At 44.3% G+C, this 19,096-nt stretch overlaps 1 protein-coding gene across 1 annotated transcript in view; it reads left to right on the top strand.

Annotated features, from left to right (window-relative positions):
• Positions 1 to 19,096, top strand: part of LOC126412921 (uncharacterized) — a 224,791-nt gene that overhangs the window by 190,150 nt on the left and 15,545 nt on the right. The window lies entirely within an intron of this gene.

The raw sequence follows: 19,096 nt of genomic DNA, 5'->3' as shown, positions 1-19,096 counted from the left end.
ATCTTGCACCATTTTACATTGTTGGATACTTTTTTTAGGTTGAAATACCCAATGAATGTGTGCTGATTTTTCTTCAGTGTTGCTTCCATTATCAAGCTTGTCAGAACTGCCTCTCTGCTGCCTTTACCCTTCCTAAAGCCTAACAGATTGGCATCTAACAGATCCTCAGTTTTCTTTTCCATTCTTCTGTATATTCTCCTTGTTAGCAACTTGGATGCCTTAGCAGTTAAGCTGATAGTGTGACAGTTCTCACTCTTATCTGCCCTTGATGTCTTCTGAACTGCTTGTATGATATTATCACAAAAGTCTGATGCTGCATGTCACTAGTCTCAGAGATTCTACACACCAACTTCACTAGTTGTTTGGCTGCTACTTCCACCAAGTGATGTTTATCCTTTCTGCCTTATATGATCTCGTGCTTTCCATAGAGCCCTTTTAAATTCTGACTCTAATACTGGATCCCCTACATTTTCCAAATTGACTCCAGTTTCTTAGTCTGTCATGTCACTGGACAAGTCTTCCCCCTCATAGTGGCCTCTTTCAGCATATCTGGTCTTCATTTTATGTTTAACAGTGGAATTCCCATTCCACTCTTAGTGTTACCACCATTGCTTTTAACTTCAATGATACTTTGACTTTTCTATATGCCGAGTCAGTCCTTCCAACAATCATTTCTTTTTCAATTTTTTCACATCTTTCCTGCAGCCATTTTGCTTTGACTGTCTTGCACTTCCTTTTACATTCCTAAAGGAACTATAGGGCTGTATTCCTGTATTTCCCTGAACATTTCTCTACTTTCTTCTTTTATTGTTCAGTTGAAATATTTCTTCCATTAGCCAAGAATTCTTCACACTTACCTTCCTTGTACCTATGTTTTCCTTTCCATCTTCTGTGATTACCTTTTCAGGGATGTCTACTCCTCTCCAGCTGAACTGATTACTATTGCAATATCCACACCCTTAGTGAACTTCAAATGCATCTCATCATTCCTCAGAACTTCAGTATCCCACTTCCTTCCACACTAATTCTTATGGAGGATTATCTTAAATTTAAGTCTACTCTTGATCATTACTAAATTGTGGTCTGAGTCTTTATCTGATCCTGGATAAGCCATACAATCCAATATCTGATTCTGGAATCTCTGTCTGACCACAATGTAATCTAACTGGAATCTTCCCATGTCTCCAGGTCTTTTCCAAGAATTCCTCCTCTTCTTGTGATTCTTGAAGAAAATACTCACTATTACCATCAGAAATATATTGCAGAGCTAAAGTACTCTTTTCCTCTTTAACTCCTACTGCCATGCCCATATGCTCCTGTAAGCCTGTCTATTCCTTCTTCTACAATCACATTCTGTTTGCCATCATTATTTTCATTCCCCTTTGCATACTGGATTACTCATTCAGTACCATCATATACTTTGTCTATCTCTTCATCTTCTGCTTGCAACATTGGAATGTATACTCAACTATTGTTGTGAGCATTGGTTTGCAATCAAATCTGATGAAAACAGTCCTGTCATAGAACTGTTCACAGTAGCTCATTCTGGGCCTTCTTTCCTATTCATAACAATCCTTACTCCTGTTATAATATTTTCTGCTTCTGTTGATATTACCTTGTATTTATGTGACCAGGAATTCTTATCTTGTCTTCATTTCACTCATTGACCTTTTCATATCTAGAGTGATCCTTTGCATTTCCCTTTTCAGATTTTCTAGCTTTTCTGCTTCATTCCATTGTAAACATTTGACAATGTCAGTTGGATTGTGGTCTCATATACAAAAAGAATTTTTGTTGAGTTGTAACCTCTACTCTCAAATCACTTACATTTCCTAATCAAATATATTTTATGATCTCTGACTGCAGTTGGCTACAGAGATAGAACTGTTAAATTCTTTGGTTGTTTGATACATTGATAAGTTCTAGGTTTTTGAGAGTATTCCATGAATCTGTTATTATATACAGCAGAGCAGTTCAAATCTATAAAAGGAAGTGAAGAAGAGGTTGTATCCTAAGGTACCAACCACGTAATACCTGTATGGACATACCAAAACTTATAAAGAAGGGATACTGCTGCGACTAGTTGTAAACATCATAAACTCACCAATGTATGGCCTCACAAAATACATAGCTAGACTTAGAAAACCCCTTGGTGGACACTACAGTCACCATATAAAGAACTTGGCCAGTTTTGTGACAATACTTATCTCCTGCATTTTCAGAGGGAAGATCTGTCTGTAAGCTTTGATGTTACAGCAGTCTTCATGAAAGTGGTTCTTTGAAACTCCCTGGCACTGATAGTGTACCAGTAGAGCTCTTTCAAGAAGCACTCACCACCATGTACTTTAAAAGCAACAGAGAGTTTTACAAACAAATAGATGGAGTAGCCATGGAATCATCATTTCTGCCTGGGAATGCAAATTCCTGCATGTGACATTTTGAGGAAATGGCACTTCAAATTGTCCACCTTAAACCCAACACTTCCTCTGCTATGTTGATGATATATTTGTAGTGTGGGAGCATTGCATACAGGTGCTGGATGAGTTTCTGGGTCACTTAAAAAGTATCCATCAAAATACTATAATCACAATGTAACATCTATGCCTACATCTACATTGTACTCTGCAAGCCACCTAATGGTATGTGGCAGGGTGTACTTTTTGTACGACTAACTGAGCCCTCCAACCATGTTCCACTCATGAATAGAGTGTGGGAAGAATGATTGTTGGTAAGCCTCTGTACTGGCTGTAATTTCTCAAATTTTCTCCTCATGGTCATTAAACAAGGCATATGTGGGGGTAGTGTTGTGACTCGCCGATAATTCGAAGTGCCGCTGCGCAGTTACACGCGTCCTCTACATGCGGCGCTGTCTGCCAGCCATGCAGCAGCAGCGCCACCTAAATGGCCAGCCAGCCAGCGGCCGCTAGACTTGGACTCAGTTATGATTTGACTGTTAAAGTGTACACACGTCTTACTCTGTTTACTTCATCTGTGACTTTGAAGTATTGCATCTTCCTTGAAATATATTCGTTCAACTTGAAGTTATTACAATTGGCAACGAGGATGGGATTTTTCTTTTCCATCGTTGACCCACATGTTTCCATGGCTACTTTAGAGCAACTATTGCAAGGTCTCCAAGAAAAGCAAACGCTTCTCACAAATGCAGTTCATGATTTCGTCACGGCATCAGATGCGGGGCATCTCTCGTTGTCTCTACCTACTTGTCATCCTTATGATGAGATGGTGGAAGACTGGTCTGATTATGAAAAATGTCTTCGACAGCACTTCTTGGCATTTCATGTCGCAGACGAACAAACATGTAAGTCTCTGTTCGTTTCATGGATTTCACCTCAAATGTATCGGTTGTTGTCGCAATTGGCTCCTTTGAAAGATCCTGCATCTTTGTCCTTTGCTGAAATGTGCTCACTTCTGTCTGTCTATTTTCAAAAGGAAACGCATGTGGTAGCCTTTCGTGTTGCCTTTTATCATTGTCAAAAACAACCGAATCAATCCTATCACACTTGGGCTGCTGAACTTCACGGCCTCAGTAGAAAGTGTCAATTTGTTACTGAAGTTCACAAAGAATCCTATGCTGATTGTATGGTACAGGATGCTATTATCTGATCGGCGCCCGACAAAGAAGTTAGGCAACGTGCCCTTCAGTTGGCAAATCCGACTCTAGATGAAGTCCTATCCATCGCTCAGTCTTTTGAAATTTCTCGTGCCGCTGGAGTGCAAATAGAGGCATGGGGCAACATCGGGGAAATACAACCTCTGTGCGATGTTGACGAAGTGTGTGGCGTGTCCCCGCCGGCCGATGTGGCCGCACTATGCTCCCAAGTGCAGCCTCGGCCTAACCGTAAACAAACCTCTAAGAAACTGCAGCAAAACCCACGGCAACTTTCTTCATGTCCACGGTGTTTTACGAAACATTCACAAGAAGATTGTCCACAATGCTGGGCCATGTGTCACAAATGCAAAAAAAAAAGGGTCATGTGTCATCCATTTGCAAATCCAACCATATACATGATGTTCATGAACTTGACACTGATTCTGATTCTATGTTGTCTGTCAGTTGTACTTCTTCCCTTTCACGGAAGTTATTCCTCACACTCCAAATACTTGGTCAAGATGTTTGCATGCAGGTGGATACTGGTTCTGCTGCCACCATCATCAATTCTCAGATGTATCTTCAGTTGGGTTCTCCAATCCTGTCACCTGTCACTAGACAATTACAGACTTACAATAAACAGAAGATTTCTCTCTTGGGACAATTTGATGCTGAGGTCTCTTACAAATCTGTCGTTCGCACTGCTCCCATATTTGTGGTCGACCATAGCAACATGAAGAATCTTTTTGGTTTCAATGCCTTTCGCGTTTTTGTGTTCTCCATAGATGACTCTGTCAATATCGTCTCTGATACTATTCCTTATGTTCAATTGTATTCCTTGTCGACAACATTTTCGTCCCTTTTTCCTCCTGGGTTAGTCCATGCAAATGACTTTGAAGCTCATATCACGCTCATACCCATTGCTCGGCCTAAGTTTTTTCAGGCTTGGCCCATTCCTGTGGCACTTTGTGATCAGGTCAAATGGGAGCTGGATCATCTCACTGCTTCAGGGGTCTTTCTTCCTGTCACTTCCAGTGAGTGGTCCTCTCCTGTCGTTGCCGTTGCTAAGCCAAATGGTGGTATTCATCTCTGTGGAGATTTCAAAGCCACTGTAAATGCTCAATGCCTTATCGACACTTACCCTATGCCTTGACCTGAAGAATTGTTCACTAAACTTGCTGGTGGCTAGTATTTTTCTAAACTTGACCTGTGAGAAGCTTATCATCAACTTCCTCTCGACACTGCTTCCTGGCAGTTTCTGGTCCTTAACACGCCTTTCAGCCTCTATCAGTACCAACAATTGCCATTCGAGGTTGCCAGTGCCCCTGCTCTCTTTCAGCGATTCTTGGAACAATTATTGCTCACTGTCCCTGGGTGTATAAATTACCAGGACAACATTGTTGTCACTGGCTCCACCACTGACAAACATCTTCAAAATCTCCGCACACTTTTTCATGTCTTACAGACTACCAGTCTTAAGTGTAATCTTGAGAAATCAAAATTTTTTCAGGCATCTATCATGTACTTGGGGTTTCAACTCTCTCGGGATGGTGTTTGTCCGCTTCAGCAACTGTCGCTGTGATCGATGCCCTCCTCGCCCTTCATCTGTTAAGGAACTGCAGGCCTTCTTGGGGAAAATAGCATACTATCACAAGATTTTACTGTCTGCTGCTTTGGTGGCTCAGCCGTTGCATCGCCTGTTGCATAAAAACGTGCCTTCTCACTGGTCTGCGTCATGCGATGCGGCTTTTCAGAAATTGAAGACTATGCTGAAACAGGCCCCGTGCCTGGCTACTTATTGACCTGGCCAACATCTTGTTCTTGCCATAGACGCCTCTCAATATGGGGTTGGTGCAGTCCTTACGCACCGTTTTTCTGACAGTTGTGAACAACCCATTGCTTATGCCTCCAAAACGCTCACAGATGCCCAACAAAAGTATTCTCAAATTGAAAAAGAAGCTTTGGCCATTATTTATGCTCTTCATAAGTTTGGTGTTTTTCTCTATGGATCCAAATTTCATCTTGTTATGGATCACAAACCACTTGTTTCCTCGTTTCATCCATCAACGTCACTGCAACAAGGCTGCACACCGCCTCCAGCGTTGGGCTCTTTACTTGTCTCGTTTCAATTATGAGATTCATTTCCAGCCAACGGCTCAACATGCAAATGCTGATGCACTGTCTCGCCTTCCCATGGGTCCTGATCTGGCATTCGATAGGGGCGAGCTTTTGTGTTTCCACCTGGATGTTGCCGAGCAGCGGGTTGTGGACGGGTTCCCCATCACAGGGGACCGGCTGGCAGCTGCTACGGGTTCTCACCCTACCCTCTCCCGAGTTTTATGCTGTATTCAGAAGGGTTGGTCAGATTGTCTGTCCGCTAAGACTTCTGATCCATTGCGGAACTACTACAATTTGCGTTACCGCCTCACGGCTAGGGATGGTGTTATCCTCCTTTCCACCGACAATGCTTCGCCACGTGTTGTGGTACCTGCGTCTTTTTATGCTTCGGTCTTGCGCCTCCTTCACCAAGGGCACTCGGGTGTCTCTCACACAAAATCTCTGGTGCGCTGTCATGTGTACCAGCCTGGCATCGACTCTGAAATCACACACATGGTCACTGCTGCGGCCCCTGTGCACCACAGGCCACCACCCCGAAGTCATCTTTGTCACTGTGGCCTTCGCCTGAGAAACCCTGGGAGCATATTCATGCTGACTTTGCAGGACCTTTTTAGGTACTTATTGGCTTTTTGACGCCTACTCTAATTTTCCTTTCATTGTCCTTTGCATGTCGCCTACCACCGTGGCAACCACCGATGCTTTAGCTCGCATTTTCTCTTTGGAAGCCCTTCCCTCAGTTCTTGTTACTGATAATGGTCCACAATTTGCCTCTTCTGATTTTGTGGATTTTTGTGCCTGTCATGGCATCATGCATGTCACAGCCCCTCCGTTCCATCCACAGTCAAATGGTGAGGCTGAACGACTGGTCCGCACATTTAAGGCTCAGATGAGGAAACTTCTGACTTCTTCTGCTGATGATGCGCTTCTCCAATTTCTGGCTTCTTACCGTTTCACCCCCATGGGCGACCACAGACTGGCTGAGCTCTTACATGTCTGACAGCCCCGCATGCTACTTCATTTTCTGTGGCCTTCCACCTCACGGCCGCAGGTGCCTTCACTTGGCCGGTTCACCGCCAACGACCTTGTATGGGTACAGGGATATGGCAGGCAGCCAATATGGAGTCCTGGCCACATTTTACAACACTGTGGCCAACGCCTGTATGAAATCCAGCTGGACACGGGTGTTGCAGTTCATTATTCGGACCAGCTTTGGCCTCGTGTGCCGGCAACGCTGCTACACCAACTTCGGCTCTACCTGATGCTCGCGATACTGGAATCTCTCATTACTCACAACGCAGTCCTCTCACCATCATATTGGTGCCAGCACAAGAACTAAAGCCACCATGAAACATGCCCATGCAGGAACCAGATGAACATCATCTGTCGGAGCAACTCTACTCGCCTCCTTCTCCTACGGACGCAGACACATCGCCAATGTCTCCTGTTATAACAACCGGACTTGCCGCAATGGGCAGATTGGTGCATGAGGCCCCAGCAGAATCGACACCTATGTCTCCTGTCATCTCGACCCGTTATCATCGGGGACACTTCCGTCTGTACGGGAAGTGCTGTGACTCGCCGATCTTTCAAAGTGCCGCCACGCGGTTATGCGTGTCCTCTACATGCGGCGCTGTCTGCCAGCCATGCAGCAGCAGTGCCACCTAAGCAGCCAGCCAGCCAGCAGCTGCTGGACTTAGACTCAGTTATGATTTGAATGTTAAAGTGTACACATATCTTACTCTGTTTACTTGATATGTGACTTTGATGTATTGCATCTTCCTTGAAATATATTTGTTCAACTTGAAGTTATTACAGGTGGAGGGAGCAATATGTTGTACAACTCTTCCCAGAAAGTGCTCTCTTGAAATTTCAATATAAATCTCTCCATGATGCACAACACCTCTCTTGTAATGTATGCCAATGGAGTTTGTTGAGCATCTCTGTAATGCTCTCATGCTGCTAAACTATCCTGCGATGAAATGTGCTGCTCTTTATTGGATCTTCTCTATTTCTTCTATCAGTCCTCTCCGGTAGGGATCCCAGATAGATGAACAATACTCAAGAATGGGTCAAACAAGCACCTTACAAGCCACTTTCTCCATAGATGAGCTACATTTCCTCAAGATTCTTCCTATGAATCTGAGTTTGGCATCTTTTTCCCACTATTTTCCCACTATTTGTTTTATATGGTCATTCCATGTAAGGTCGTTCTGGATAGTTACTCCTAGATATTTTATGATGTATTCTGTTTCCAACGGTTTGTCATCAATAGCATAGCAAAACAGTAGTGGATTTCTTTTCCTATGAAGTGTGATATGTTACATTTATTTACATGCAGGCTCAACTGTCAGAGCCTGCACCCTCCATCAAATCTCTGGAGGTCATTCTGCACATTGCTACTATCTTCTGGCATTGCTACTTTGATGGACAACTGCATCACCTGCAATCATTTTTCTTCATGGCAATGCTGGAAATATCACTTTGCCACAAAGAAAAATGATCCTAATCCTACTCCTAATGATCCAACTCCCCAAGACACTATCCAAATTGAACCCTGCCTGGAACAGTTCTGTCCTCCGTCCCAGTGGGACCCACCCCCTCTTCCTCAAAATCACCCTCTCCAAACCTTCCAGGAATTTCTGACTTCCAGCCTTGCCTCTCAATCCTTCTTAAAAAACCTTAATCCTACTCCCAACATCACCACTGCTGAAGCCCAGGCTATCCGTGATCTGAAGGCTGACCGATCCATCGTCATTCTTCCGGCGGACAAGGGTTCCACGACCATGGTACTTGATGGTCGGGAGTATGTGGCTGAGGGACTGCGTCCGCTTTCAGACAACACCACATACAAAGTTTGCCAAGGTAATCCCATTCCTGATGTCCAGGCGGAGCTTCAAGGAATCCTCAGAACCTTAGGCCCCCTGCAAAACCTTTCACCTGACTCCATCAACCTCCTGACCCCACCGACACCCCGCACCCCTACCTTCTACCTTCTTCCTAAAATTCACAAACCCAATCATCCCGGCCACCCCATTGTAGCTGGTTACCAAGCCCCCACAGAATGTATCTCTGCCTACGTAGATCAACACTGTCAACCCATTACATGCAGTCTCCCATCCTTCATCAAACACACCAACCAATTTCTCAAACGCCTGGAATCCTTACCCAATCTGTTATCCCTGGAAACCATCCTTGTAACCATTGATGCCACTTCCTTATACACAAATATTCCGCATGTCCAGGGCCTCGCTGCGATGGAGCACTTCCTTTCACGCCGATCACCTGCCACCCTACCTAAAACCTCTTTCCTCATTACCTTAGCCAGCTTCATCCTGACCCACAACTTCTTCACTTTTGAAGGCCAGACATACCAACAATTAAAGGGAACAGCCATGGGTACCAGGATGGCCCCCTCGTACGCCAACCTATTCATGGGTCGCTTAGAGGAAGCCTTCTTGGTTATCCAGGCCTGCTAACCCAAAGTTTGGTACAGATTTATTGATGACATCTTCATGATCTGGACTCACAGTGAAGTAGAACTCCAGAATTTCCTCTCCAACCTCAACTCCTTTGGTTCCATCAGATTCACCTGGTCCTACTCCAAATCCCACGCCACTTTCCTTGACGTTGACCTCCATCTGTCCAATGGCCAGCTTCACACATCCGTCCACATGAAACCCACCAACAAGCAACAGTACCTCCATTATGACAGCTGCCACCCATTCCACATCAAACGGTCCCTTCCCTACAGCCTAGGTCTTCATGGCAAACGAATCTGCTCCAGTCCGGAATCCCTGAACCATTACACCAACAACCTGACAACAGCTTTCGCATCCCGCAACTACCCTCCCGATCTGGTACAGAAGCAAATAACCAGAGCCACTTAAAAAAAATCCCCTCAAACCCAGAATCCCCCACAGAAGAACCACAAAAGTGCCCCACTTGTGACAGGATACTTTCCGGGACTGGACCAGACTCTGAATGTGGCTCTCCAGCAGGGATACGACTTCCTCAAATCCTGCCCTGAAATGAGATCCATCCTTCATGAAATCCTCCCCACTCCACCAAGAGTGTCTTTCCGCCGTCCACCTAACCTTTGTAACCTGTTAGTTCATCCCTATGAAATCCCCAAACCACCTTCCCTACCCTCTGGCTCCTATCCTTGTAACCGCCCCCGGTGTAAAACCTGTCCCATGCACCCTCCCACCACCACCTACTCCAGTCCTATAACCCGGAAGGTGTACACGATCAAAGGCAGAGCCACATGTGAAAGCACCCACGTGATTTACCAACTGACCTGACTACACTGTGATGCATTCTATGTGGGAATGACCAGCAACAAACTGTCCATTCGCATGAATGGACACAGGCAGACAGTGTTTGTTGGTAATGAGGATCACCCTGTGGCTAAACATGCCTTGGTGCACGGCCAGCACATCTTGGCACAGTGTTACACCGTCCGGGTTATCTGGATACTTCCCACCAACACCAACCTATCCGAACTCCGGAGATGGGAACTTGCTCTTGAATATATCCTCTCTTCCCGTTACCCACCAGGCCTCAATCTCCGCTAATTTCAAGTTGCCGCCACTCATACCTCACCTGTCATTCAACATCATCTTTGCCTCTGCACTTCCGTCTCGACTGACATCTCTGCCCAAACTCTTTGTCTTTAAATATGTCTGCTTGTGTCTGTATATGTGTGGATGGATATGTGTGTGTGTGCGAGTGTATACCCGTCCTTTTTTCCCCCTAAGGTAAGTCTTTCCGCTCCCGGGATTGGAATGACTCCTTACCCTCTCCCTTGAAACCCACATCCTTTCGTCTTTCCCTCTCCTTCCCTCTTTCCTGATGAAGCAACCATTTGTTGCGAAAGTTTGAATTTTGTGTGTATGTTTGTGTTTGTTTGTGTGTCTATCGACCTGCCAGCACTTTTGTTTGGTAAGTCTCATCATCTTTGTTTTTTATGGATGTATCTACAGCTACCTGTTACTAGAAACTTTGCTTATGCAACAGCTTCTGCACAAGATAAGTATGCAAACTAGAATGCACTATCTAAAACTATATGCTGTGTACCAGTTCGAGATTTAAACTTAGTAGTACGACGTGGTGGTCTGACATGGGAAAATTACATTAGAAAGCTGCCTTATTCAAGGATATGCACCAAGATTTATACAAAAACTAAATCTTACAGTAATTTCCTAACAACTAGTCTACACAGTAAAATAAACAAATATAGCTTATTTCTGTGCAGAAGCAAGTAAAAAAAGAAGAAAAAAAAAGAAACAGAAACCAAACTAAATTACTGTGTATCAGACAACTGCTGCTTCGCTACTGTTGCTGGTGCATCTGCTCAGCTCAGCATCTGCTAGAAGACTACAAGAGAATAAATATTTACCTTTCTTGGATATTGCAAGAACAAAGGAGGCTAACTATGCTAAGAAACACAGTTTTTATCAAGAAGATCTTCATAAACCAATAGCTGTATGCAGTGAGCTGCAGAGGTGTACAGTGCTGATCACTGGTACATAGGGTGCATGTCATCTGTGGCACAGTGCTATAGAAAGAAAAAACATCATTTATGGGACATAGTACTTCATAGAGCAACATGTAAGATACAGTGATGTATAGATTTGTGTAGCACTCAACAAATTACTGAGCAACAGTAATACAGGCTACAGAACACTTGACTAATACTGTTCCTTTGGTGGCTTGTCAGAACATGCCTGGTGGCCTCTGTAAGAGGGACTGTGAACTGTATGGAGGTGTGGTCTCTAAAATTGCATGTGTCATGAGTGAAGGTACATCAGTCCTTCCTTCTAGGAGGTAGGTAAACCACATACACATATTAAAAAACTAGGCACAGCAAAATACATTGTACAGGAAAAAAGTACTGGTATCCAAAAAGCACTTGTACCATGGAAAAAGGCACTGATCTCACAAGTCGCTGAGATTACAAGTCGTGGAAAACACCAATGATGGCACTGACATCCATTTCATTGCCCAACAATGGGGGCTGCTGCAGCATGTGGTGGGCAGTCACTAACATGCAGGGGCGGAAGTGATGAGGAGCCGTTTTACCACATCGTCAACCATCTTGTGAGAGGCTGGAGGGGCAGGACCAGGGATGGCATCTCCATAGCAATGTTCTTTTCAAGCTCAGTGGTTGGTGCCGGAGGCATCAGTGGGGTGTCGGAGTCAACGGCCGTATCGGACCCAGCAACAGAGGTGGCGCTGGCTGTGGTGTCAGGTGCAACAGGGACTGCACCGGTGATGGCAGTCAAGGAGTGAGGATCTTCCATTCAGCATCCCCCACTGCGGTATGAACCAGCTGTCTGTGGCATAGGAACAGGCATTGGAGCTGATGGAGGAGGTGGAGCCAGTGGGCCTCCTGGAATGGACCCCACCTTGTGCAGTTGCAGCTGGTAGAAGTGATGGGACATCCACCTGTCAGGAGTGTGGATGACACACAGACACTGGCCCTGGCGAGGCTCGATGATGGCAGGAATCCAGTTTGGCCAACAGCCGAAACCACAAGGCCAGACAGGTGCACCCGGCTGGAACTGTTACAGAGCCAGTGACGCTGGCAGACGTGGCATTGGGTGCAGAAGTTGAAGGGGGGGAGGAGTCCGTAGTTGGCATCCATGTAACAGCTCTGCCAGGCTATTGTTCCCACCAGAGTGAAACAGTACAAATTCAGAAAATGGTCTCAAGCTACCTCGGGGGATCTGCCGGATACATATCTCTGCATCTGAATTTTAAATGTCCAAACCATGTGTTCAGTCTCACCATTCGACTGAGGATGAAATGTGGAGCTGTGAGATGGCGAACACCTCTAGCCTGACAAAAAGATGTAAATTCTCAAGAAATAAACTGGGGGCCATTGTTGGTAACCACGATATACCAAAGTCCCTCAGTTGCAAAAATCTTAGACAGGGAGAATAGTAACTGCCATGGATGTGGACGGACAATGGGACATGTGGGGAAACTTGTAATAGGCATCCACTGCAATGAGCCAATACTGATTTAAGAAAGGCCCAGCAAAACTGACGTAGATGCTTCCACATGTGCTGTCAGGGGGGAAATAGATGCCTGTCGGGCTGCCTGTTGCTGAATTCAGTGAGTGCAAGTGGTGAGAATCGACATAATATCCTCATCTATGACCAGCGAATATACATTCCAATGGGACAGAGGTGTGAGAGGCATCCAATGACTGACAAGCAGAAACTGGAGTACATTACGTCATAAGGAAGCAGGAATCGTAACCGGGGGACAGCATCCTCCATAGCTAATGAAAGAACCCCATCAGACACAGAGGGGTGGTGCTGGAAGGAGAAGTAATTAAGCAAGGGTTTCTCCAGTCAATCATGCTGCACAAAAGAAAGGACCCGACTAAGTACAGGATCTGTGGTGAGGGCTGATGCTGTCATGGTACTAGTGATGGGAAAACTATCAACCACACTCTGGTTCTCAGTATCTACATGGAAACAAGGTTACTCATTCTGATTGAATGCTAGGTCCAGCCTGATCAGAAGGCGAGATAAGGCATCAGGATTGGCATGTTGCGCTGTTGGCCAGTAATGGATTTAATAATGATAACGGGAGAGGAAGAGAGCCCCTGCAGCAAATGACGTGCTGCCTTGTCTGGCACAGAAGCTGAAGGGTTGAAAAGAGCAACCAATGGCTTGCGATCAGTGATTAAATGGAACTTAGAACCATACAAGAAGACATGAAACTTATTGAGGGTGAATACAATCACTAAAGCCTCCTTTTCAATCAGAGAATACCGCTGCTGTGTGGGAGTTAAAGTCTTAGAAGCACAAGCAATGGGATGTTCAGTGCTGCCCGCGTATTTGTGCGCCAGCTCTTGCTAAGGGGCATCTGTAGCCAACATGAGATGCTGACCTGGCTGAAAAGTGGCCAGACACAGGGCAGATTGAAGCTTAGATTTAAGTGAAATGAATGCTCAGTCAGATGGAGATCAGAAAAAAGCACATTTTTACACAAAAGCACATGCAGAGGCTGAGCGACAGTGATTAGGCCTGGCAAAAACTTACGGTAGCACGCAACTTTACCTAGAAATGTCTGCGGTTCCTTAACAGACATCAGCTATGCCAAAGCCAAAATTGCATCAACGTGGAGATGCAATGGCCTGACTGCTATTTGAGAAACCTCAAAACCTATGTACTCAATTGTTGGCTGAAAAAAATGAGATTTGGTAAGTCTGCACTTGAGACCTGCAGACTGCAAAACAGAAAACAACAATCAGAGGTTTCTAAGGTAATCTGAGGTGGAAGAACTCAAAACAGTGATGTTGTCAAAGTAATTGATGCTGTGGACTACAGAGGCTATGAGCTGTCCTAAAACATGCTGAAAAACTGCAGGTGTGCTAGTGATGCCAAAAGGCAAATGCTGATATTGGTATAGGCTGAAAGGTGTATTGACAACAAGAAGGCACCTAGTGGCCTCATCCAAGGGGAGCTGGAGGTATGCTTCCAACAAAGTAGTGGCCACCTGATAAATTTGTGAGCAACTCACCAGGATGGGGCAAAGGGTATGTATCTGTTACGGATGGTACATTAATCATAACAATGAAGCTGCCCCAGAGGCAAAGCTCGCCCATCGGCTTCTTAATGAAGATGAGTGGTGTAGCCCATTCACTGGAGGAAACAGGGTGAATGACATCAAGCAACATCAAATGGTCTAATTCGGCCTTGACAGAGTCACACAACACGACAGGCACCTGCTGCGCCCAAAAGAAATGAGAGCAGGCAGAGTTTTTGATGGTAATGTGGGCCTGAAAACTGGTAATACAGCCAAGACCAGGAGAAAACAAAGATCTTTCCTTATTCATGTCAGAGGTACACTAAAATGTACACATATACTATACATACAGAGAAAACTATACAGTATTAATCCAGAACTGGGCAACTTTCATAGTATTGGGTGCTGCAGATGTTAAATTCTTCATGCTACAGCTGGCTGGGCATGAGTTACATTTGAAGAAATGCCGGGTTGTCTGCAATTCACCGCATTCACACAGTGTTGTGTTGGCAGTTGGAAGTTCCATTTAAGGAGATTGTCCCTCAATCTTGCGACTTTGGTCCATAGTCTGTCCGAGGACTTCCAGATGTCCCCTTCTCCATGTGTCCAGGCGGCAGCGATTCTTGTGTGTCATCCAGTTTGACAGGTGTTGGCATCTTTCTTTCCACTTGGTGAGTCAGGTAGCTGCAGCTGATCCTTCTAAGGGCTGTGAGGTTGTTGGGAAACTCTTCCTGGACTTCAGTCTTGGCTTGGCAGGTTGATGTCCAAAGAGTGGACATGAGGACACTGTATTTGATTTATGCTTCTCAATGTTAGTGGCGACCTCTCTTCTGATGTTACATGGAGCAATCCCAGTGAGACACTGAACTTTGTCCATGGTGGTTGGCCTTAGGCAGCCTGTAATGATCCTGCAGCTGTCATTTAAGGCTACATCAACCTGCTTTGCATGTACTGAATTGTACCACACTGGGATAACATACTCTCCTGCAGAATTGCATAAGGCAAGAGCTGTTGTTCTTAATGTTTGTGGATGAGTACCCCAGTTCGATCCCACCAGTTTCCGAAGAAGGCAGTTTCAGCTTCAGACAATGTTCCTTGTGGCTTAGTGTATGGTCGAGAGTGACACCCAAATTCATGGGGTGCGAACAATATTCTAGTGCAACTCCATTCCAGAATATTTCAAGTTTCCTGTCAGCTTGTTTATGTTTCAGATGGAATTAACCCACTTGCGTTTTCTTAGGATTGGGTGTGAGATGATTTTTTTCATATTAAGTACCAAGCTGTTATAGACCATTTGTGAGCATTATCTCTACATCTTCAAACCAATTGCCCTGGGCAGCGAGAACAAGGTCATCAGTGTATATGAAGCTTTTGCATCCTTGAGGATGTGGCTGATCATTAGTGTACACTTCCTTGAGGGAGACCATTCTTTTGAGTTCTCCATCGGCTGTGTTTTCCTTGGAAGTCCATGAAAAAATGTTGATTCTGTAGGAGTGTTGCAATTATCCTCGTTGGCGTGTAATCATTAGTCAGGTTGTAGATTTTGTGCAGTAACACTCTGTGGTTTATGGTGTCAAAGGCCGCTGAACGGTCAACAAATGCTACACCTGTTATCTTTTTCTGCTCAAAGCCATCTTCTATGAACTGAGAAAAATAAGGATTTGTGAGGTGCAATTCTTTCCTAGTCTAAAGCCAGCTTGCTGTGAGATAAGAAGTGGATCAACTACCACAGTTAGGCGGTGAAGAATCATTCTCTCTAGGATCTTATAGAGATGGCAAAGGAGAGATATTGGCCTGAAGTTCTATGGACCCATTGGTGACTTTCCAGGTTTTAGGATTGCAATCATATGTGCCACGCACCATAATTTCGGGATCTTGAAAGAAACAAAGATGAAAACACAGAGCAGAGGGACTCCAGTTGCTGACTTGTAACTTGATCTAACACCAAATTTATCTCATCAGCAATGGAGAAACCGAAAGCATTAAATGCATTTAAGTTGAACAGGTCTGCAGTATGGAAATGATTCACAACAAGGAAGGTGAGAGGGTGAACAACAGATTTGTATGAGAGAGGAGTGGTGAACTGACCTAGGGATTGGAATCTCCTGTTTATTGTAGCTAATCAACTTCCATGAAACCAGTGTGAGGGGAAGGCAGCCAAAGTCCATGTACATTTGTGCATTTACTAAAGTCACTGCAGCTCCTATGTCCACTTGTGTTTTTAGCAATTTATGAAACACATGCAAATAGATAAACAATTTATTCAGGGAGACAGTCATTGTAGAGATAGAGTTTATGTCCACCGGTACTATTGTGTCTGCCACATTTGAAGAGGAGTTGCACACTGATGAAATGTGGCCTCTCTTTTGAGATATTCTGCAAACAGCCAAATGTTTAGGAGACACAGCACGCTCATTTTGGACAAAGCAGTATGGGTGAGATGGTAGGGGGCATGCAGCCACTGCTGTGACATGGCCTGTTGCGCTGTGGATGTAACCGATGCTGCCCGTTGTGGCACTGAGTCGAAGACTGTACTGCTGCAACAGCTTCCCTATCATTTTGAACACTTGTAGCATGCCTAACAGGTGTTGACTGAGCAATTTCCTGTACCTCCCCCCATACAACAATCTGATCATCTGTGGCACATGACACATCCATAAGTGTCAGATTCTCACACTGAAATGCTTTTTCACAGACTTATCTATCTGGGGCCAGATGAATATTAACATCACACACTATGTGATCAGTGTAGGACTCGTGGTGGGTACAATGATGGTTCAATCCATATAATTCTACAGCCCAAACTTTGTAAGATTGGCCTGGACATCTCTAATAATGTTAAAATTCTACACACATCACAGTGACATGCATTCTGTCACAGTAATAGGTTGAGAGAAACTTGCAAATTTCATCAAATGACAACCTGGCTGCTTCTTGCAAAAGCACAAGTTGGCAAAACAATTGATAAATGAGCTGTGAAAACTAGGAAAGAAAGTCATACACTAGTTAGCATTGCCCACACAAAAAACTCGGAAATGTTGGCATAACAGTGTCTCTATAGGAGTCCCAATCATCAGTCAGTTCTCCATATGCCAGAAGGGGTGATGTTTGCATTGATGGGAGAGTAACCTGCTGTGAACATGCAGACGTTACCTAATTGAGAATGGTGGTGAGAGCCTGCTGTTGTTCTATGAAAGCTTACTGCTGAGCAGTGATACGTTGGAGTATTTCTTCCATCAAGATGTTCATCAGGTGACTTAGTACTGACACTAAGACGTGGAGAAAACATAACCCTCGCTCATCACCAAGTTCGCTGTAGCAAGAACAAATGTGATTTATGGAACATAGTATTTTATAGAGCAACACATAAGATTCATTGAAGAACAGGGTGTGCATAGCACTGAACACATTGACAGGACAACAGTAATACAGGTTACAGAATAGACCATGCACTCATTTGAAATCGCTTAAATATTGATGTTTCTTTCGCGGCTCACCAGAGTGCACCAGGAAGTCGATCCATGTGGCCTCTATATGTGAGCCTGTGAACCGTATGGATGCGCGATCTCTGAAATTACACACATCATATGTGAAGGTGCATCACATACAAAGTCTCACAACTAATGTACAACACCTCACAAAAGTGTCCTGTCAAAATGGGTGCATTGGCACAGAGCAGAAGGGCCTTCAAGGAATGAAAATATGCAACAAACCAGACAGAATTGGAAGGAGACAAGAGTCTGGCTTTCTTCCTTATATGGGGCCTCTCTCAGCCAAGATCGCAGGTCTGCTTGGGAAATCAAACATCAAAACTGTCTTCCAAACACTTTTGAAGATGAAAGATATTCTTAGCTCTGTAAGGAACCTCTGAAACTCCACCTACCTGGAATATGTAGCATCCCATGTGAAGCTTTCAATCTGAATGTGGCTACCATTGTGTCGTATCGCAAAATGGTACGAGGAACACATTAGATGTGTTTGCCAATTACACACAGAGAAATCAGCAGTGGCAGAGTACAATTTAGATGAAGAACATACTGTATGTTTAATATTGAGAAGACCAAGATGATTTGCCGAACAAGTGGCTACTGGGGAAGCATAATAAAGGAATAAGAGGGACAAATGTTATCAACTAAGACTGAGATGGAATTCCATGTTAGTAGCTATACACTGAGAGCATGTCCAGCAGTAGCTAGTATGAAAGACAGGTCAAGAAAATCTATGCAGAGGTTAGAGCACAACGTCTGGCTTACCCCCATGCTACTAGCCCACCCTCACCTTTCTCCCCTCATGCCAGTCACCTAAGACCATGGCACCCACAGTCAAATGGAGAGGACATCTGCCCAAGAATATAAATATAAGGAAATCCACAGTATCTTGACACTATGTCAGGAAATGATGAGTATGACATTGATCAAAATGTTGTGGTATCTCAACACTGCCACCTGGGTGGAACCCAGTGAGCTTTTCATCAGAAAATTAACATTATTTCTCTTAAACAACTCCTTCTGTGCCACAATAAGTTTCCTGAACAGATCTGTAAATGGCAAACATGTAGTGATACAGATATCTATTTTGTATGAAACTTGTAGTTTTTGTCCTAATTGACACATTTTACATCACAATTTATAATAAGTATTATCACTGGGATATTTATCTAAACAAATGTAAGTAACTGTTGTTCTTTGATTTTTAAAGTAACAAAATAACTGCTACCATTATTTTCACACACACAAGTGTCTTACTACAGTTGCTGGCAATGGTCAGAATGATGTGGAGCAGCAATGCAATTGTAACTCAAATCCTAGTACCTGCCTCAAACTA

The sequence above is a fragment of the Schistocerca serialis genome, chromosome 7, assembly GCF_023864345.2.
Source record: "Schistocerca serialis cubense isolate TAMUIC-IGC-003099 chromosome 7, iqSchSeri2.2, whole genome shotgun sequence".
Taxonomy (NCBI): Eukaryota; Metazoa; Arthropoda; class Insecta; order Orthoptera; family Acrididae; genus Schistocerca; species Schistocerca serialis.
This window is presented reverse-complemented; position numbering and strand designations above follow the sequence as displayed.